At 40.6% G+C, this 23,380-nt stretch overlaps 1 long non-coding RNA gene across 3 annotated transcripts in view; it reads left to right on the top strand.

Moving 5' to 3' along the window:
• Positions 1-252: 252 nt before the first annotated feature.
• The window catches only part of LOC309667690, a 47,448-nt gene continuing 24,320 nt past the window's right edge, over positions 253-23,380 (top strand). For all 3 annotated transcript variants that reach the window (XR_014267897.1, XR_014267898.1, XR_014267899.1), the window contains exon 1: positions 253-13,819. This is a non-coding gene — a long non-coding RNA (uncharacterized lncRNA). The remainder of the gene's footprint in view (positions 13,820-23,380) is intronic.

Raw genomic sequence — 23,380 nt, 5'->3', positions numbered from 1 at the left:
TATATATGCCTATATATTAACCCAGTGGTAAACATAATTTTAAATATTTTTTGTGAAAGAAGGAGCCCAAGAAGGCAAAAGAGCCTGGGCCCCACAAAAGTCATAATGTGGCCCTGGAAACCTGCACAAACATACTGATCTAATTGTTTATATTAATCTAAAGTCTACCTGAAGGTATCACACTCCCTGACTTTGGACTATACTACAAAGCTATTTTAATGAAAATAGCATGGTACTGGCACAAAAACAGACACATAGCCCAAAGGAACTAAATAGAGAGCCCAGAACAAAACAATGCACATGGTCAATTAATCTACAACAAAGGAGGCAAAATTGTACACTGGGGAAAGACAGTCTCTTTAGTAACAGATGCTGGGAAAGCTGGACAGCTACATGTAAAAGAATGAAATTAGAACTTTTTCTCATACCAAATACAAAAAAAGACTCAAAATGGTTAAAGACCTAAATGTAAGAGAAGAAACCATAAAATGCCTCAAAGAAAATATAGGCAGAATACTCTTTGGCATAAGTCATAAAAAATTTTTTTGGATCTCTCTCCTCAAGCAAAGGAAACAAAAGGAAAAATAAACAAATGGAACTTAATTAAACTTAAAAGACTTCCACAGCAATGGAAATCATTGACAAAACAAAAACATAACCTACTAAATGGGAGAAAATATTTGCAAATGATATGACAGATACGGGGTTAACAGGCAAAATATATTAACAGCTCATACAACTCAATATCAAAATAACACACAACAAAACTGAAGAATGTGCAGAAGATCTGAATAGACATTTTTCCAAAGAAGACATATGGGTGGACAACAGGCACATAAATAAGATGCTCAGTGCTGCTAATCATCAAGGAAATGCAAATCTAAACCACAATGAGATATCAGCTCACACCTGTCAGAATGGCTATCATCAAAAAGAACACAAATAACAAATATGTTGGTGAGGATATGCAGAAAAGAGAATTCTTATACACTGTTGGTGGGAATGTAAATTGGTGCAAACACTATGGAAAACAGTATGAAGTTTCCTCAGAAAACTAAAAATAGAACTAACATGATCCAGCAATTCCACTCCTGGTTATATCTCCAAATAAAACAAAAATACTAGTTCTAAAAGATATGTGTATCCCAATATTCACAGCAGCATTACGTATAATACCCAAGATATGGAAGCAACAGCAACATCAACGTCCATCAGCAGATTAATGGATAAAGAAGATATGGAATATTACGCAGCCATAAAAAAGAATAAAATTTTGCCATTTGCACAACATGGATGGACCTGGAGAGTATTATGCTTAGAAAAATAAGTCAGACAGAAAAAGATAAATACTGTATGTTATGATTTATATGTGGAATCTAAAAAAGAAAACAAACAAATGGATATAACAAAACAGAAAGAGACTCAGAGATATAGAGAACTAGTGGTTACAAGTGGCCAGAGTGAAGGGGGAAGGAGGAAGGTAATGGTAGGGGATTCAAAGGTACACACTAATATGAATGAAATAAATGAGATACAAGGATATATTGTATAGAGCAGGGAATATATCCAATATTTTATAACTTTAAATGGAGTATAATCTATAAAAATATTGCATCACTATGTTGTATACCTGAAATTAATATATTGTAAATCAACTATACTTTCATAATGATGATAAACAAAATCTATCTAAACCATGGAAATATATAATTATATGAGAATCACTATGATTCTTTAAAAATGCATGTGCAAACTCCCAAAGAGTCTTTATTCCCATTTTGTAGTAATCCCTAGTTCCTTCAACTGTTTTTCATGGGAAATGATTTTTAATTTCTTATCTATACTCCTTACTCTCCCCAGAACACTGTTTCAGAACCAAATGAAACACTCCAAAATCTGGTTGATGATCACAGAATGAAACTGGATACTCTTATTTCCTGTCCCAGAAGCAATTCTATTTTTTCATTTGTTTGCTTTGGTAATTCAATCCACTTCATCATTTAATCATCCCTTCAAGAAATATATTTTAAGTCTTTATTACGAGTACCATGACATTTCTGCAGCAGAGTACAAAGAACAATGTTTTTAGGAGTAGCAGAAAAAATTCTCTGTATTTGGAGGAGCTGGGAAATAATATTAAGAAAATGATTACAGAATCTGGAAATAAAGATTTGGAAGTCATCAGCAATCAAGTGGTATTTAAAATCACAAAAGCATGTTAAATAAACTAAGAAATAAATGAGAGATAGAACGTGGAAAACAACTTAAACAAACACAGTATTTTACGTTTCAGATAATGTGTATAGAAAATACACATACAAATAATGAAAGCAGAAAGAAGGAAACATAAAAATAGAATCATATTGTGAATACTACTTTGGGACACACTTTAAAAATAAATTAGCAATACATCATAAACAATTAGACCGTACAGCAAGTCACTGCAGTCAGTTCACAAGGAGCACCTCATACATCCAGTTAATATTGGAGAGTTTCCTAAGAAGTTATTTATATTCCCTGAAAACTTATTTTATATATTTTTTCCTGTGGCTGCCTTGGTGAAGATATATTATGACTACAATGGGTAACTGGTAAGCATCATGCCTTCTGAAGAATTCCCAGGTTTTGATTTGACAGATTATACTTTTTCTTTAGAACAAAGCCAGACACATCATTTTGGCCTCTGACAGCACTGACTTTGTAAAATTCATTTTGTCATCATGTTACACAATTCATTGAGAGACATTAATAATTAACAAATGTATGAAATTATTGCAATTATTAAAAAGATGTTTTCCATAACCCAATAAATTGGATATAAGAAATACAGTATTAATGAATGAATTAACTATTGCCTAGAGCATAGTTCAGAGAAGAAATTTTTGTTTTAAACCATACTGTCAGTATCAAGAGTTCCAAGAATAGAGGGAAAACAAAACAAAACAAAACCACATTCATGTCTCCAAAGATCAAGCACACTGTGGATCCCGGAGCACTGAGTGGAAAAAACCAAGACCTAAGTTTAGGAAGGAGCCAGTAGAGAAGGTTTCAGGACATTGGGCCCAAAGCATCCTTAGATGGTGGAATGAGAACAGGGGTCTTAATATGACAAATTCCCTGGTCTACAGTCTGATTATTTTTGGTGATGGCATAGATATCACAAAGATTTAAGGGAACATATGAACAAATGTCTCTTCCCACCACTGCACAAGTTCCCCCTCTTGAAGCCAGAATCATGTCCAATGCCTGATGATTATAGAGCACCACTTGCTGGAGTTTCTGTAATTCTCTGGTGATGAAGTTGTTGGCTCTGGTAAGACTATTCACAGTCTTGGTTATTTCCCAGAGCACAGCATGAAAAATGAGGGTGTTTTGGAAAACTTCCTGAGTGATCCACACAGCAGCAGCTCTAGGCAAAAAGGTTGTCCATACATATTCTGCTGAAGTAGTCATCTTTTCAATTTACTCCCAATCACTGAGCCTCTTGTTCCAAGGCTTCCTGAGAACCAGGTGAGAAACAAATGTCACAGCCTCCTTCTGGGGTTGGGATTCTGCACCTAGATTTATAGCTGTAACACATATTTATAGACCTTTTGGATCATCTAGTGTCTAGAAAACTTAAATCAGAGGTAATAGAGTAGTTAAGATGAGAAAAGAAGGCAGTCTGGTTAAAGATTTGATAAGGAATAATTTGATTACCTAAATAACAGGATCCAGTCCAGTTAGCAGATAGATATCAGCAGGGACATCTACCACAAATAAAATATGTCTCACTAGAGGCTGTTCAAGGCTAGTGAAAATAATTGTCCATTGGATTTGCATCTTGGCACTTACATGAAACTCTCTGACAGAAAAGTTGTCCCATCCAATTGGGAAGAAAAAATTTAACAGGTTGTTCTTTGCAAGAGACAGTCCCAAGTGTCCCTGGTAAAATTATTCTTAGAATCATCTGGGTGTACAAGATGTATATAATAAGGCAAAGAATAAGTATTTTTGTCTCCCATTGTAATAGCATAGGTATTTGTATTGGTGGCAAAGAAAATGTGATTGCACATGCATATACCCATGAAAGAGCATGGTCACAGTGGAAGTATACATTGCCCTTTGTGAAAACTACTGAGATTGAAAGAGTTTCCTTTTGAAGTATAAAGCAAAAAGCAAAGGGCCCACGAGTGGTAACACGTATTTAACAATATTAATTTTTTAAATCCAAGAGCATGAGATATCATTCCATTTCTTTGTATTATCTTCAATTTCCTTCATCAATGTTTTATAGTTTTCAGAGTATAGGTATTTCACCTCCTTCATTAAGTTTATTCCTAGGTATTTCACTCTTTTGGATGTGATTTTTTTTTCACATCTTTATTGGAGTGTAAATGCTTTACAATGTTGTGTTAGTTTCTGCCACACAACAAAGTGACTCAGCTATATGTATACGTATATCCCCATATCCTCTCCCTCTTGCGTCTCCCTCCTACCCTCCCTATCCCACCCCTCTAGGTGGTCACAAAGCACCGAGCTGATCTCCCTGTGCTATGCAGCAGCTTCCCACTAGCCATCCATTTTACATTTGGTAGTATATATATATCAGTGCTATTCTCTCACTTCATCCCAGCTTCCCCTTCTCCCCCGTGCCCTCAAGTCCATTCTCTACATCTGGTCTCTATTCCTGCCCTGCCACTAGGTTCATCAGTACAGTTTTTTTAAATATCATACATATACGCTAGCGTACGGTATCTGTTTTTCTCTTTCTGACTTACTTCACTCTGTATGACAGATTCTAGGTCCATCCACCTCACTACAAATAACTCAATTTTGTTTCTTTTTATGGCTGAGTAATATTCCATTGTATGTATGTGCCACATCTTCTTTATCCATGCATCTGTTGATGGACATTTAGGTTGCTTCTATGTCCTGGCAATTGTAAATAGTGCTGCAATGAACATTGTGGTACAGGTATCTTTTTGAATTATGGTTTTCTCAGGGTATATTCCCAGTAGTGGGATTGCTGGGTCATATGGTAGTTCTATTTTTAGTTTTTTTAAGGAACCTCCATACTGTTCTCCATAGCAGCTGTATCAATTTACATTCCCACCAGCAGTGCAGGAGGTTGGATGTGATTTTAAACAGGATTGCTTTTTCACTTTCTCTTTCTTGACCCATAATTATATCCATTTTAAACTGGTAGTCATTTAAGTTCAAACACATTCTAAAATACCTACTTTTTTATTCCCCTCCCCCTCATTTTGTTTTTGATATCATATTTTCCATCTTCATGCTTATCCCTTTACTATTTCTTGTGGTTATAGCTGCTTTTACAAATTTTTGTTTTTTAATCTACATACTGGTTTAAGTGATCTTCAATTCTTACTATATAGTTGTCTTTCCTGTTAGGATTTTCCCTTTCCTATAGATTCTTATTTCTTTTCCATTTAGTTAGAAGGGCCTTCAACATTTCTTTTAGGGTAGGTCTAGTGTTGCTGAATTATTTTAGTTTTTGCTTGTCTAAGAATTTCCTTATCTCTTCTTCTATTCTAAAAGACAATCTTGCTGGGTAGAGAATCTGGACTGCAGGATTTTCCCTTACAGCACTTGGAATATATCATGCCATTCCCTTCTAGCTGGCAAGGTTTCTGCAGAGAAATCAGCTGATAACAGGGGTTCCCTTGTATATGACTCTTATTCTGTTGCTGCCTTTAGAATTCCCTCTTTAACTACTGTCATTTTAATTATGATATGTCTTGGTGTGGGTCTGTTTGGGTTCATCTTGTTTGGGACCCTCTGTGCTTCCTGTAACTGGATATCTGTTTTCTTCCTCAGGTTTGGGTTGTTTTCAGTCACAATTTCTTCAAATACATTTTCAATCTACTTCTCTCTCTTCTTCTGGAACCGCTATAATGTGAATGTTGGCACACAGTGATATCCCAGAAATCTCATAGATTTCTTACATTTTTTTATTTCAATTTTTTTTCTGTTGTTCTGATTGGGAGATCTCCATTATTCTATCTTCTAGATCACTTGTGTTCTTCTGTATCACTTAGTCTGTTTTTTATCTAGTGTGTTTTTTATCTCAGACAGTGAATTATCTATTTTTGATTGGATCTTTTTTATACTTCCTAGTACCTTATTGAAATGATCAATGTTTAGATCAATCATTTTCCCTTATTCGGTTAACATTTTTACTACCAATTTTTGAAATCTTTATCTGGTAAATTGTTTCTGTTTCATTATTTATTTTTTCCTGGAGTTGTCTCTTGCTCTTTCATTTGAGAGTACTTCCTCTGCTTTTTATTTTGCTTAATATTCTCTGCTTCTATGAATTTAGGTGAAACAGCTACCTACTGTGGTCTTGAAGGGGGATTCTTTTGTGGAAGAATTTCTGTGTAGACTGAATATGTTCAGTGCCTTTGGTGCAGAGCTGGATTTGAAATGGACATCAGCTGCATTTCCTCAGGATGTGCTGGCAGCTATCACCTTGGTAGAGGTGGACCTGGAGATGAAGGAGCTACAGCCTGCACAGGGTGTAACATGGGGCTTCCTCTCTGCTCAGTGGCCATAGCACCCTTTCAGGGGTGGGGTGTGATCTCAAGTTGCTGGTTTGGAAGCCCTTGGGGTCAGTCTTGAGCTGGCTCTGTCCCCTTTAAGTGTATGTTTTTCCTTCTCCCTGATCCAGGACTTTGCCCCAAAGGAAGGAAATGCTGAAGTAAGTGGGGTTCATGTACCTACTGAAGTCCTATGCTCTGCCTTTGTAGGCGTCTGTGTCCCCATGCAGACACAGCCCACAGTCACATTTTTCCCAGTCATGGCTACCCCACATCTAGTGCCATGCTGTGGTGTGGAGTAGGGTGGAGCATTCACTTGGCTTGAGCCGGGGCACACAATGGGGCAGTCACGAGAAACCTGGCAGCTGCACTGCTGTCAGAAGTCTGGGCTGCTTGTGCGGAACCACTTGAGTAAGGGCCAAAAAAGGCTGCCACCTACCCACTTCTGCCCTGGGAACGGGCAGCCTCTGTATTCCAAGGTTGAGTTTTTTCCCTGGTCCTGGCAGCCCCAGGTTCAGTGCCACTGTGTGAAGTGAAGTGAGTGGGGTCAGGGTGTTCATTCCGACAGGGGCTGAGGAGTATGGCAAGGCAGTCATGGAAACACAGCAGCTACTAGGGCAGACCTCTCTCCACCCTTCATGGGGGCAAGTCAGCACCCATGCTCTCTTCACAAGTGGAACTGAGGTTTCTCCAGCCTTTTTATCTGTTGCACTAGTTCTGCAACCAGCCAATGGGGCTCATCCCCTAAGCATAGGACCTCAGGATAATGATGCCAAGTCTGTACCTCAACATTCTCACTCCCCAGGGTGGATGTCCACCTGTGCACTCTCCCTTTTCCTCTGAATCCCCTCCCAGAAGCCCAGGTCCCAACCTGATCACTTTTCTTCCCAACCTACCTGACTACTTGGGTATTTTTCTTACAGCCTTGGTTGTACAGGAGTCTTTCTGCTAGTTTCCAGTTAGGTTTCAGTGAGAATTGTTCCACATGTAGATGAATTTCTGATGTGTTCATTGGGAGCGGTGAGCTCCAAATCCTCCTACTCTACTATCTTGATCTCTCCCAGGATATAGTTTCATGGTAGAACCAAGAATTGGTTGAATTGGATATGTAAACAATATAGCTGGGTTCACAAGTTTGAGGGTTCAAAAATATTCCCCCAAAATTGTATCCCAAATTACGTCAAATCCAAATCTCTATTTGACTAAACTAACAAAAATTTTGGATCTCTTTCCCCTGGCAAGCAAATCTCTTTCCCCTCCTCTGGCAAGCAAATTTCCCCCTCAAATATGACCCCAAACCCCAGCGGTACCATTAGTGATTAGCAATCTCTTCTAATGCTCTCAATATTCACTAGTGGTACCAGAATGCAGTTGAATCCCCAGCAGAGTCAGCAAAGTCCACAATTGCTGCCATATTACTGGAAGCTCTTCCCTAAGTCCATCCCTACCACTTCCCTGGTGGCCACTCTTTGAGTTAAGCTTCTGACTTGATTGCCCTTTATACTCTACCTGGCCATGCTGAAGATTCCTCAGGATCCTCTACAATGGGGGCCACCCTAAATCCCCATCCACTACGAATTCTCTACATTGACACTTCCAGATCTTTATTGGTGGATGTTTACCCTGGATCCTAAAGTACTCAATACCATCAATTATAGGAAATGTCATAATGTCTAGAAACGTATAAGAGGTTTTCCCCTTGGCTTAGTGAAGGAAGCTTCCTTGAATTCCATCTTCTGTTTTGCCTTCCTACATGAAGCTGAGATGGAATTTACACTAGAGGGTCCGTTAAGCAAGACTTAAGTGGAAAGAAGAGATGGAAAGAATTAATTTTTTGAGTCCCTACTTCAAGTTAGGCCCTGAAATTATCTCCTTTGATCAAGACAATAAAAAGTGGTAAGATGAAAAACTGAAAGATGAAATGAGTAACCCAAGATCACACAGTTAGAAAGTAGTGAGAAAAGAGTCTAAGTCCACTTTCCATGTAAATACATCACTTTAGGGGACTAATGACAATAGCTCTCTCTTAACTGGACAAATTAGCCCAAATTTTCATATCCCTGTCATCTGTGACAGTAATGCCATGCGATAATTTCCTCAGAACTTCATGTTTTCTGAAGTGACTAGGATGGAGGTATGATCAGACAGCAGAAATAGGAAAAACTCAGTGTTCACAGGAGAAGAAGAGGATGCTCTTCCTTTCTACCTCCTCTGGCAAGCAAAGCCCTACTGGCTGCAGCTGGGCACCGCCCTGAGAGGTAGGGAGAGAAGTCCACTGAAGGCAGGATCCGATGCCTCTGTGTCTTACCCTGGTGTGATATTGTGATTTATAATAAGAAACGTATATTTGATCTTTGTCCCAGTTCCTGACACAGGGTTCCTCAAACCCTTATAAACTCCCAAGTTAAAAGAGTGGCAGGAGCATCTTTTGTTCTCATGAGGCAACTCTGGGTGGGCCCCTGGATGGCTCCTGGGTGTGGGCTGGTCACCAGAAAGACAAAGCCATGGTTAAAAGTTTGGTATTTTCAGCCCCTCCCACCCATCATTCTTCAGAGAGGGGAGAGAGATTGGAAACGGAGTTAATAATAGATAACACCTATGTGAGAAAGCCTCCATGAAATCCCAATAGCGTGGGGTTTGGAGAGCTTCCAGGTTGGTGAACACATATACCTTGGAGGGTGATATACACGAACTCTATGGGGAAGCTCCTGCACTCAGAACCCACCCAGACCTCATCCTATGTATCTCTTCATCTGACTGTTTATCTTTATCATATACTTCTAAAAAAACTGCTAAACATTAGTGAGTGTTCCCTGAGTTCTGTGAGCTGCTTTAGCAAATTAATCAAAACCAAGGGTGGGGGGTTGTGGTAGGTTCCAATTTGTAGCCAAGTTAGAATTTGCGAGTAACCTGGGAACCTACTACTTGCAAATGGCATCTGAATCTGGGGGCAGTCTCATGGGACTGAGCCCTTACCCTGTGGAATGTGGCACTATATCCAGGTAGATAAGTGTCAGAATTGAGTTAAAATGTAGGACAACTGGCTGGTGTTGCAGAATTGCTTGGTGAGAGGTAAAACCCCCATGCATCTGGTGCTGAAACCAAGGAAGACTGGATTTATACTAAAACACCTGGGATATCTGATTTTTCTTATTCTTCTCCTCCTCTTTTTGCAGGGTTCAGGGTAGGTTGCCCCAAGATGTGCCCCTCTCACATGAAGATTATTTTAAACTGAAAACAAGCAAGGCCCAAAAGACTCAGGAAGAACTTCTGAACACCTCCCTAACTGCCTGAAAGAATTTAAGATAGATGATCTGTTCTAGGAAGGAGCTATCACCATAAAGAGCTATAGTATACTATGAACTAGGCATGGTAGACAGGGAGGAACTTAGCAAGGCAGGTTTGATCCAAGTCCTCTCTGTGTCCCACTGTCTCTAGATGGCCCAGCAAACATTTACTTAACAAAAATTAACTCTTCGTCTTCCTGTGAATTGCCTTACTTCCCTTTGAAGTTCCAGTCCCCTACCTCCTTCTCCTTAGTACAGTATGATATATAAATATACCTCATCTTGCCTTATTGTCTCTGGAATTCCTCATGATTATGTTAATTCTTCATACCTATGTACTAACTTTGATTTTCTCCTGTTATTGTCTCATGGCATTTAAATTAGTTGGCAGCCAAAAGAACGAAGACCGGACGAGGAGAAATATTGTCCTCCCCCACCCTTTCTTTGTTGGCAAGTGTCTCCCACCAGATTTCAGAAGAAGCTAACAGAGTCCCATAAAAGACATTTTCTCTTAGCTAAAGATGAGCCACTTGAAAGGAAAGGATCAGGGGTAATGTCAGGCAGGAGAAACTCAGTGATCTCAGCTGCCCTCGTCTCTGTAATCAATGGATAGAGATGGAGTGGCCCACTCCTCAGGATTTTCAGTTGAAGCTGAAAGTAGGGCTGAAATTCAGGTGAAGCAAGTTAGATACCCAGACTACAAAATTTAAACACTCCCTCACTCTCAACTTCCTTTGTGCCCTAGGCTTCTCTCCTGCCTCACCCTAGTTCCAGTCCTGGATGGAACCCTGGATGGGTCACTGGCTCTCTGTACTATCACTGCAGAGATCTGGATGAATTCCTTTTCCCTCAGTTTATTCAGAATAAGTCTTGAATTTTTCAAAGAGAACTTAAATTAGGAAACAGGCAGTTAAAAAAGGAAACAGGAAAGCAAAGAGAAAACATTTTACAAAAAACATTTACTAATCACTTAACAAACATTTACGTTAAAAACAAACATTTTTGGGACTTGACATAAGACTGAGAAATGAAACCAAAAGTCTGTTCTCAGCATTGGGAGTTGACCTGAGTAACAGGAAGCAGCTATGTGGTGAAATAAACTTGTTTGTGAATCTGATTTTGAGCCCATGGGATTGCTTTAACCCCTTAATTAATTTATACATTTCCTGAAATCTTACCATATATAGAAAGTGTCCTCACACTGTGAGAGAATCTGAGGTGGTCAGACAGAGACTCTATGATCTCTAGATCCACAGCATAGCAATAGAGAAGAGACAGGCACTGATACAAGGCCCAGCATAAGAATGTAAAAAAAACAAAAACAAAAAATCCACTCATATAGAAATACTCAGGTTCAAATTAAACACTGAAAGGAACACTGCAGCTGAAGACCCTCCACTTGATGTCTCTTGTTCTGAAAGATTTGATCTTCAAACAAATTATGTGCTGGGGAGAAAAGAATTCATATTTGAATATCTGTTTCAGGCCAAGCACTGGGTGAGATTAACCTATCTCATTTTATCCTCATTCATGTTATGTGAGGTACATAGTGTGACGGGCACAAATTCATTCCACCACTCAGCTGCTTCTCCTTACTTAAGTGGTCCCCCACACCCAAGACTTAAGTAAATATAGCTACTAACTACTGGATCATGGACTCAAACTGAAGCCGCAAAACAGGTTTTGGGACTCAGTAAAGCATACCGTTCTTTTGCCTTGGCACAGAAAGAATTCAGTGACGGGCAGAGCAACAGAAAAGAGAGTTCATTAGTATAGGATGCTTGTGAGAGATACAAACGGGCAGGCAAGAGAGTGCTGCCCTGAGAGCTAAGTGGGCTACAACTTTATAATCAAAGGAACTTTATAATCACCTTTCCCCTACATTCCCTGTCTTGGGATGTGTAGGGGAGCATATCCTAAGAGTCATTGACTTACCGACTTCAACCAGCAGGATGTAGGTCTCATTTCTTCACTATTGCCTTATTGTTTTGAGGTATGTGTTTCGCTTTTATTGCTAAGCAGGCATGCTCGGTTTCAAGATGTTCAGATTGTTGCCTGGTTTCAAGATGCTCTGATTGTTTTCTTGAGTGATAACTGACTTATGGTGGTCTCCCAAAGCTCCCTCTCTATCTACGATCCCCTTGTGGGATTTGTGAACTAGCTGTTTAATTATCCTACTCTATCCCTAACAAAACCTGTCTCAGACATTGAAACTTCATAATTGAAAACACCTATGCTCCTACTTTGAGGGAAAAGAAAAAGGTAAGCCTTGTTGGAAGGACACCATGCCAGCCCTCCTCATACCTTCTTGGTGTCTCATGTTAACTCACTGAAATACCTATTAATATCCTCAAATATAACTGAGGAAACAACCTGAGACAGATATGCTAATCTCCTTATTCAATCATCACACATTTTGTTCATCTATATATTTTATGCACTATGTCTGGAACTAGGAATATAAAGATAAATAAGACAGATCCCCCCAGGACTTCCCTGGTGGCTCAATGGTTAAGAATCCACCTGCCAATGCAGGAGACATGGGTTCAAGCCCTGGTCCAGGAAGAGCCCACATGCCACAGAGCAACTAAGCCCGTGTGCCACAACTACTGAGCCTGCAAGCCACAACTACTGAGCCCTCATGCCACAACTACTGAAGCCCGCAAGCCTAGAGCCCATGCTTTCCAACAAAGAGAAGCCACTGCAATGAGAAGCTTGCACACTGCAACAAAGAGTAGCCCCGCACACCGCAACTAGAGAAAAGCCCGCACGCATCAACGAAGACCCAGCACAGCCAAAAATAAATAAAGACAGATCTCCCCCGCACCTGGGAGGAGCACAGGGAGGTGGGATGTATGAGGTTTGGGGGATGGGAGAAATAATATAGACAAGCAATAGCTACAGTGCAGCACATTGTGATAGGAGCATTATAAGAGTGGAATTAAGTATTCTGAGAACACAGCACAGAAGAGCTCAGTATAGGTCTGTGGACAAAGAATGTTGCCACAGTAAACAAAGAATGTTGTGACCATCCAGCCAGTAGCCACTGCAGTCACCCCCAACTGTGCACTCTGAAGGGATTCAGGATGGAGAAAAGCAGGATACTGGTCCTAGATAGTTAAGGTGCATATCAAAGATATTATTTCAGTGAGCCCAGACTCTTGAATCTTCCCATACATAGAAAAACACAAAATTCATTAACTTGAGATGTCTGGTTTTTCTTTAATTAACAGTAATCTTGATGTTTCAACTACATGGTCTTTGTTGCAAAAACTCCTATATATCCTGGCTCCTCCCTTACCTCTCCAGAGCAGCCCCTTAGAGTTATCGAAGACATTGCGTCCTGGGCTTAAGTCCTCAGTTTTATCCGCCAAATAAAACATAACTCTCAACTTTTAGGTTGTAATTTTTTTTTTTTTTAGTCGACAACAGTTAATTCAAGAAAAAAAGGTCTTTTATGGGAAATAAAAAAATAACAAGTTTAATTAGCACTGGGAGCATGCTTCTCTTTGTCCTTGGGTGACTTAGGAACTAGAACAATAAAGCAGTTAAAGCCATTTCGTAGAGGAAAAACTCTAATGTGCCCACATCTCCTCCCCAATTCTTTCCCTTTCCTGTTCTCCTATGTTCATTACCTGGTGCTTACCCCATCTCATCATTGATACGCACACACATTAGTCTTCTATCCACAGTAATATTAACACCCAGCAAACACAATATATAAATAATAAATAAATAAGCAAGCAAGCAAGCCTGTATTCCTTTAAATCAGCTGAATTTTTTAAAAGATAAAAACCAAAACAAAAGTGAAACCAGTTTTTCACTTCCTGTTTGGAGGATAAAATAAGGCCCTTTTACCACAGAGGGAACTGAAGTCTAGGCTGAAGATTCAGTTAGCAAACTACCAGACTCAGGGAAGGAATCTACTCTACTTTCTCTCTAATATCGTTGGAGCAACCTGAAGACAGGAACTTGGCCTCAAGGAAATAGGTAGGTGAAGGAAAAGGAGAGAAATGGGGTAGACAGAGAGATACAACAACATACTCAGAGACTAAAATAGAAACAGGAATTGATGAAAATAGGCACGGGAACAGCCAGAGACACAGGCAGATTAAGGCATGCTAAGAACACAAATATGAATCTAACATTCTCATTGCTCCAATAAACTGCTCCAAATCTGGGGGAAAGGGAGTACATTATTGAAACAATTAAACAATTTGGTAATTTCTATTGTCAAATAAAAATAAACCTAGATTTAGGTTAAAAGAGACTTTATTTGAAAGAAGTATTGCAATAAGGGGAAAGAGACTATTGTAATAGAGAAAACAATCCAAACATAAAGCTGCAAGCATCTCAAAGGCCAGGCAGAAAGGAATTTTCTTTTATGGGAAAGAGTCAACAAGAACACAGTATAGTGGAAGTGGGATACTCAGGGAATGTTTTATTCTTAGGAGGGATCATTAAGGAAGAGTTGTATGCTGGGTCAGGAGGAGGGTGGGTCAAAGTTCGAGGGACTGCAGAAAGGAGATAAGCTTAACTAATGTTTAGTTTCAAGTACTTTTCAACTGAACAGTGGGGGAAAAACAGCTCAGCTAATCTTTTATGAGGCAAAGAATGGGAATTTAAAGGGTCAGTATCTGCCTCACTGTAAGTAAAAAAGGGAGACATGGGTGAGTCTTATCTAAGTTATGTGGTGGTTCTTTGAGGCAAGCTGTTTTTCAGAATACAAAAGGATGAATGGATTCCTTTAACCATCACTGCTTTCCAGGAGTAAAGGACTCAGGAAAAGTTTAACACTGTTATTATGATTCATGTAAGTAACAGGTGGTACGGTAAACACAGAGAAGAGAAGTACTAACTCAACCTGCAAGATAATGGAAGGCTTCACAAATAAGGAGAAACTTGAATTGGGTAGGAGTATAGCATACTGGGAAGCATTCATGTAATATAATATTATAGGGGAGGAAAAAATTTCCCTTCTTCCCTTCTAGATTATTTGGCTTGTCTGATCATTGAATTGATATAAGACAGATTAATAAGAGAAAAAAATTTAATTATATATCTATGGGAGCCCACCAAAACATGAAGACTCAAAAGCAGTCAGACAATCTAGCCTTATAAAACATCCTGAGATAAGAAAGAGGGGGTAGGGATGTGGTGCTTCAATGGGGAGGAAGACGATAGACCAGAAGATGAGAAGAGCAAATGTTTGGCAAACAAGTGTTTTCAATGCCATGCAGATAAGTCTTTCTGATATAAAAAGATATCTCTGGTAATAGCTCTCTTTCTGGTAGAGGATCTCTACATAAATTCTTTTAGGCAGATAAGGGAGAGGTAAAAAGCTTTTCCTAAGGCTGCTGAGTCTTAAGTGCATTCTGCCAAAACAATCCCCATGACAAAGTGACACATCATGCAGTGGTGTATTCTGCTCTCCCTCAAAAAACAGAGTTAAGAAAACTAAGAGCTTGAGGAAAGATGACAGAGTGTAGTTTCTATGGGAAGAAAGTGAACTAGAAGGTAAGAAAAAGAAAAAGAGTAGTTTTAAAAGGAATTACGTTGACTGTTGCCAGACAAGAGGTCTTGAATGCCAGGGCCAAGTAATATGATGATACAATAAACCAATTATAACATATGTGTAAATAACACAATTTGTTGATTTGTTTAACCTTTAAACTGTTTACCCTTTATTCTAAGAGTGTAATAATATTGAAACCGTGCACCTCAGATTAGGACTTGAACCCACGTGCTGGGACTCGAACCCAGCCAAAACCCAGACTTGGACTTGAACCCACACGGCTGGCACTCGAACTGGGCCAAAACCAAGATTGGGACTTGAACCCACATGGCCAAGACTCGAACCTGGCCAAAACCCACAGTTTTCCAACTGAGATCACGTGCCTGGTTTCAGGATTTAATGAAGCTTAGGTTCTTGATGTCTCATCACAGAAAGAATTCAGTGAGAGACAAAGTGATAGGTAAGAAGTGGATTTATTTAGACAGAAACACACTGCACAGAGTGTGGGCCATCTCAGAAGGTGAGAAAGGCACCAGGGTATGGGGTTGTCAGTTTTTATAGGGGTGGGTAATTTCATAGGCTAATGAGTGGGAGGAGTATTCCAGCTATTTTAGGAAGGGGAGGGAATTTCTAGGAATTGGGCCACCACCCACTTTTTGATCCTTATGGTTGGTCTTGGAACTGTCATGGCGCCTGTGGGTGTGTCATTTAGCTTGCTGATGTGAGCGTATACTGAGGCTCAAGTTCTAGTGGAAGTCGACTTGTCCACCATCTTGGACCCACTTGGTTCTAATCAGTTTATGTCATGTCCTCGGGCTATATCATTCTTTCAAAGGTTGTGCCCTGACTCCTTCCCTCCTGTTTCAATATTTCCGGGCTTCCTGGACAAGATGGCAGAGTAGAAGGGACCTTGAGCTCACCTACTCACAGGAGCACACCAAAAATCACAACTGCTGAACAACCATCAATAAAAAAGACTGGGACCTACCTAAAAAGATATTCTACATCCGAAGACATAAAGAAGGAACCCAATGAGACAGTAGGAGGGGCAAACTCGTGATCTAATCAAGTCCCATACACGCCCCCCCAAACCGAGAATAATTATATCGCAGGAGTTCTCCCACAGGAGTGAGAGTTCTGAGCCCCATGTCAGCCTTCACAGCCTGTGGGTCTGGCATCGGGAGGAGGAGCCCCCAGAGCATTTGGCTTTGAGGCCAGCGGGGCAGCTCCACAGGACTTGGGGAAACAGAGACTCCACTCTTGGAGACTGCACACAAGGTCTTGTCCACACCGGGACCAAGGACAAAAGCAGTGACTTCATAGGAGCCTGAGCCAGACCTACCTGCTGCTCTTGGAGGGTCTCCTGCAGAGGCGAGGGCTGCAGTGCCTCAGTCTGGGGACAAGGACACTGGTAGCAGAAGTATTGGGTAGTATTCATTTGTATGAGATCTCCTGGAGGCTAATATTTTGGCACCAAGACCTGGCCCCACCCAAAAGCCTGTAGGCTCCAGTGCTGGAATGCCTCAGGCTAAACAATCAACAGGACAGAACACAGCCCCACCCATCACCAGACAGGCTGTAAAGACTTCCTGAGTCCACAGCTGCCTCTATACATGCCCTTAGACATGGTCCTGCCCACCAGAGGGTGTGGAAAGAAAGGAACCCTCCTACACTGTTGGTGGGAATGCAAATTGGTGCAGCCACTATGGAGAACAGTATGGAGGCTCCTTAAAAAACTAAAAATAGAGTTACCATGTGATCCAGCACTCCCATTCCTGGGCACATATCCATAGAAGACTCTAATTCAAAAAGATACATGCACCCCAACGTAAATAGCAGCACTATTTACAATAGCCAGGACATGGAAGGAACCTAAATGTCCATCCACAGATGAATGGATAAAGAAGATGTGAGATAGACAGATAAATAGATAGATAGATATATGTATATTACTCAGCCATAAAAGATAATGAAATAATGCCATTTGCAGCAACATGAATGGAACTAGAGATTATTATACTAAGTGACATAAACCAGACAAAGACAATACCATGTGATATCGCTTATAAGTGGAATCTAAAAAAAAGATACAAATGAACTTATATATCAATACAAAACAGAAATAGACCCACAGACATAGAAAACAAACCATGGTTACCAAGGGAAAAGGTGGGGGTGATAAATTAGGAGTTTGGGATTAATATATACACACTACTATATATAAAATAAGGGACTTCCCTGGTGGTGCAGCGGCTAGGAATCTGCCTGCCAATGTGGGGGACACGCGTTCAATCCCTGGTCCGGGAAGATCTCACATGCCACGGAGCAACTAAGCCTGTGCGCCACAACTAGTGAGCCTGCACTCTAGAGCCCGTGAGCCACAACTACTGAAGTCCGCATGCCTAGAGCCTATGCTCTGCAACAAGAGAAGCCACCACAATGAGAAGCCCACGCACCACGACGAAGAGTAGCTCCAACTCGCCACAACCAGAGAAAGGCCGCATGCGGCAACGAAGACCCAACGCAGCTAAAAATGAATAAAGAAATTTATTTTTAAAAATACATAAATAAAATAGATAACCAACAAGGACCTACTGTATAGCACAGGGGACTATACTCGGTATTTTGCAATAACTTATAAGGAGATAGAATGTGAAAAAGCATAGACACATATATAAGTGAATCACTTTGCTGTACATCTGAAACTAACACAACATTGTAAATCAACTATACTTCAATTAAAAAAGAAAAAGAAAAGAGAAAGAAAAAAAGAAAATAGAGCATTTTGAGGACATATATAAACAGAGTTATTATTATTAATAGTAGCATGAGGAATATTATTATTTCTGTACAACTTTTTTTTTTAAGATTTATTTTATTTATTTATTTACTTTTTGTCTGCATTGGGTCTTTTGTTGCTGCGCGCGGGCTTTCTCTAGTTGCGGCGAGCAGGGGCTACTCTTTGTTGCAGTGTGAGGGCTTCTCATTGCGGTGGCTTCTCTTGTTGCGGAGCACAGGCTCTAGGCACACAGGCTTCAGTAGTTGTGGCACACGGGCTTCAGTAGTTGTGGTTTGCGGGCTCTAGAGCGCAGACTCAGTAGTTGTGGCTCATGGGCTGAGTTGTTGCCCCGTGGCATGTGGGATCTTCCCGGACCAGGGCTCAAACCCGTGTCCCCTGCATTGGCAGGTAGATTCCTAACCACTGTGCCACCACTGTGCCACCCTGTACAACATTTGATGTATATTTTCTTTAGAAACAATCAGGTCACATGCGGCTCTGAGATATTTTCTTCTATTGTTTCTTTGATAATATTTCTCCAATATTCTTTCTGATCCCTCCTCTGGAAACCGTATTACAGTCAGTCCCATGTTGGCAGCACTTCTGGATCTAGCCTACATGTCTCCTTTCTAGCTCTTTACAGCCCTTTTCATTTCTTTATCCTTTGAAGCTAAATTCTGAAAAGCCCCTCAGTTGAACATTCTAGCAAAGTAGTTGAACCTTCAGGTGTATTCATTCAAATACTGAAAGGGAAAGAATACTTCAGTTGAAAACTAGGAAGCAAAAAGTCTCAAGTGAGTTATCTTCATGTCCAGGGCAACAGGAAGGGCAATTTTTTTTTTTACACTCTCACCTTTTCTCCACTAAAAATGTCTCCTTAGAATAGTGTTTTTTCAAAATGTGACTGAAAACTTAGCAGTGTTTATAAAGTGAAAGTTGGATTGTTTATAAAAAATGATAGTTCCTGAGCAATAAGCTAGACATTCCATGTCAGATTCTCTGTGAGTGCAGCTGGGAATCCACGTTTTTAATGTGTCCTCTAGTTATCATTATGCAAAATAAAGACTGAGAACAACCACTTTGAAATATTAATTCATACTTTAAATTCTAAATCAGTTTAAAACCAAGTCCAGTTCAATCAGTAAGACGAATGAGGACATTTCAATCCTCAACACCCCCATTAATTCACTGAAAGTTTTGCCTTGCTTTGACTAGATCCCTGCCTTCTTTAAATCTAGGCCCATTACTTGGTATTCAAATAGACCAAACTATAAGCTACAAGTAGAAACCATTGTCAAAATCTTCCCAGCACAGCAAAGTACAGGCAAATAATCTATCTCCAGCACACAAGTCCTTTTCTATAAGCAACAGTAAAGCTGATGAGAACTAAGGAACATTTTCTTGCTTCTGCTCATCCTTCTTCCTACCACTCATGTCTCTACTTCTTTCTCATTTATACAACCCCACCATCAGCTCTGAGGCACACAAAGCTACAAAGAACAGCTTGTTGACTTTGGAAACCATCAGAACAAGTGCCTTACACACAATGCTCAGATATACACACTATTTTATATGTACTTTTCTTAGAGAATAAGTCAGTGAAAAGACAAAACATGGTCTTGAACAAGGATGTAAGTCTGTGACTGTTAATAGATCCTTGCTGGAACTGACAAAGTTGACTTTCTATGTGACTTTAAAGGATTTCTTCCCAGACACTCTAGCCTGGGATGGGAAAAGGGGATTCTGGTACACTCCTTAACTGTAAACATGACTTCTTCCTGAGGAAAATACTAGTGTGTTGGGACCTACCTACACCTAATAAAGGGTTTTGCATTATTCTTCAGAAGAAATCATCTTATCAGACTTCATAAATACCAGGGACTACATCTTTAGCAAGGACTAAATATATGGATTGATTTCCACATTACACTTTCTCTAGTCAATATAAAACTTTACTTGTACCATTCTGCTTGGTGATCAAAGGTTGTGTCCACTGGTTGGGTATAAACCAATGCTCCCAAATCACTGGTAGATCATCTCCTAATGTGAGGATGTATCAATAGTCTGCCAGCTCCCTTCATGGAAGGTCATCTTACAGAATGTCTTCTGACACATTCAGCTCCTACCCAGTGCCCAATAGAGCTTACTCATGTGGAGTCCAGAATGAGAAGAGCCTGACAGTGTAACAGGACACAATGACTCCCTAGCTCCCAGTGCCAGATCTGAACTATCTCCAGATAGTCCAGTGGAGACAATCATCATTGAGGAGTCTACCCTCCTCCCTATGTGCCTTTATCTGTGCCCTTGAACTGACACCCATGAGAATTCCAGGTCAGTAGGCTTAATCCTAAGTCTTAGAAAAAGCAACTTCAGCTTCTGTCCTACCTTTTTGGTTCCTTCCTAACCGATCTGGAGGTCAATAGCTATGGAATTTCAAAGGCAGAAGAGGCCTTCTTTGGGTCACAATTTCTCACATCTTCTAGAGGGAAGGGTAACCCCATTTTGAAACAAGAAAATAACAGAACGGGCTTCCCTGGTGGCACAGTGGTTGAGAGTCTGCCTGCCAATGCAGGGGACACAGGTTTGAGCCCTGGTCTGGGAAGATCCCACATGCCGCGGAGCGGCTAGGCCCGTGAGCCACAACTACTGAGCCTGCGCGTCTGGAGCCTGTGCTCCGCAATGGAGGCCGCGACAGTGAGAAGCCCGCGCACCGCGATGAAGAGTGGCCCCCGCTCGCCGCAACTGGAGAAAGCCCTCACACAGAAACGAAGACCCAACACAGCCAAAAATAAATAAATTAATTAATTAAATAAAAAAAATTTAAAGAAAATAACAGAACTTGCTAAAACATTAGCAGAAAAGAGACACTGCATCTCGCTTAACTTTCAGTCTACAACAAATGATGAAAGTCATTCTCCATGTTGCAGCAACTTCCATAGCTAATATCTCCTATTATCTCACGGCAGAAGTAACAGGAGATGGAAAACTACCTCCCAAAGTTAACCTACTGGATCAGTGTCCCTGATGACAGCTGTGGTATGTAGTTTTTTAAGTTAAAAAAAAAAAAAGGCATGGACTTAATTTAGGCCTTTCTGTCTTGATCATTTCTTTCATTCCCCAATGTAAGCTTTTCAGTCTTTATTGTAACTTGATATGTGGTCATCACAATCCTGTATGCACGCTCCCTGGAGTGGCTGGTCTACCATACTACTTTCAGTTTTCATGGTCTCCTAGAGATGAGTGCTCCTGTATATTGGGAGCTTCTCTTTTTCCTACGTTTTCCTTCCCAGTCCTATAGGATTTTCTGGTCCTCTGGCCTTTTTCATCCAATTCAAGCAGACTTTGTCTCTTCATTTTGGAGGGGTTTTTGTTTCTTGGGGTTTTTTTCCCCTGCTACACTTGCCAGTTATCTGCTTACTTTGGTTCCTAGGCCGATCTTAACTAGAAATCATCTCTGAAAATTTGCCTCTACCACCTTGAATAGGCGTAGGCACCAAATGAATTCCATGTACAGAATAGCCCAGTTACAATTCCCGAGCCATTTAAACCCCAAGTCTCTCCTACCAACTAGATGTCAGATTAGGAGCGATAAAGGATGTGTTGAAGGTTATATGTATCTCCAGGTAACAGCCACACCTACACATTTGGATGGGATACACTGTTTAGGGCTATGCTTCTCTCTTAATTCCTTCTGGCACGCCACCTTGTCACACTGAAAAATTCCCTGGAACCTAATCTGCATATGTATTCCCTCTAATTTCTCTGATTTAGTTCTTCAAGTCCCCACTAACAGCTCCCCTCTCCAGATTTTCCTAAACTGTGAGGCATGCTGTTATCACTAGTAGAATCAGATTCTCCCTTGGCTTGGTGGTGGCAAACTCCTTTAGGTCCTCCTCCCCCTCAGTGGGATTTACCTCATTGAGTCCCAATCCCTCTGGGCACTGAGATTGTGGTTCCACAGGGGCTTCAAAAAAATTAAAAGACAGGAGGAGTTAACATTTATTGAGCCCTTAGTATAGGTCAAATACTGTGCTAAGCACTTTACATAGTTTGTCTCTTGGCACAAATATGAGGGTAGCGCCATGATTCAAGCCCTGTGTAATGCCCTCCCCTTTCTTCAAGCCTATGACAAAGTTGACGGAATTTTTCAGATGCATCAAGGTCACACACCAGTTGATTTTATGTTAACCAGAGGATAATCGGGGGTGGGGTGGGGGAGGCTTGACTTTTATCAGGTGAAAGCCCTTAAAGAGAGACTGAGCCTTTTTTAAGGTGAGATACTTTTCCCTCCTACTGGCTTGAGAAGTAAGCTGCCATGTTGAGAGAGGGCTTATGGAGATGGCCATGTGGCAAGGAACTGTGGACAGTCTTTAGGAGCTGAGAGCAGCCCCAAATGAGAGCCAGGAAGAAAATGGGACCTTGGTCCTACAACCCCAAGGAGACGAATTCTGCCAACATGTATAAGCTTGAAAGCAGCTTTTCTCCAGTTGAGACTCTAGATGAGCATACAGTTGAGTCAACACCTGGATTGTTGCCTTTTGATACCTTGAGAGAAGACCCAGCTAAGCCATGCCAGACTCCTGACAGAAACTGTGATGTAATATGTGTGTTGTTTTAGATATACTAAGTTTGTGGTAATCTATTATAAACAATATAAAAATAACACAGATTTTAGTACCTAGAAGTGGTACTGTAAGCAGATAGGGTAAGGGTTCCCTGGGAAAAGAGAACCAAGCATGGCTTCTTGACAGAAGAGAAGCCATTTTTGACCTAAGCCATTTTGTGATCTAAGCCTGGCCACAATGCTTGCCCTTGACAGGTCTCAGTAATTAATGATCTTAAGGGAACAAAAGAATGCAGAAATCAATGACTGTTATCAAGCAAGAGAAGTAACAATAGCAAAGATAATATACCAGTTGTAAAGACTCCCAGTTCTCTTACAATGGTAAAGATTAGCCTGAAGAGCTCAACCACTAGATCAACTGGAACCTAAGGGATGATGATGTTGACCTTTTCTGACCCTCATGACTTCAATCAACTAAAGCTTGGGCTCTGTCAATCTCCCAATACCCTTCATGAATATGCATGTACCATTAGCTTAAAACTTCCCCAATTTTGCTTTTCGGGAGACACTGCTTTAGGAAAGATCCCCAGTGTTCTCCTTACTTGCTGGAGGTAATAAACCCTTCCTTCTCCCATGCTTTGGCTTGGTGTGTCTTTCAACTGGACACCAACCAAAAGGCAAGCCATTTTCAGG

This window comes from Balaenoptera physalus, assembly GCF_965194825.1.
Source record: "Balaenoptera physalus genome assembly, chromosome: 10".
Taxonomy (NCBI): domain Eukaryota; kingdom Metazoa; phylum Chordata; class Mammalia; order Artiodactyla; family Balaenopteridae; genus Balaenoptera; species Balaenoptera physalus.
The sequence above is the reverse complement of the archived record's forward strand: the minus strand, read 5'-3'. Positions and strand labels throughout refer to the sequence as shown.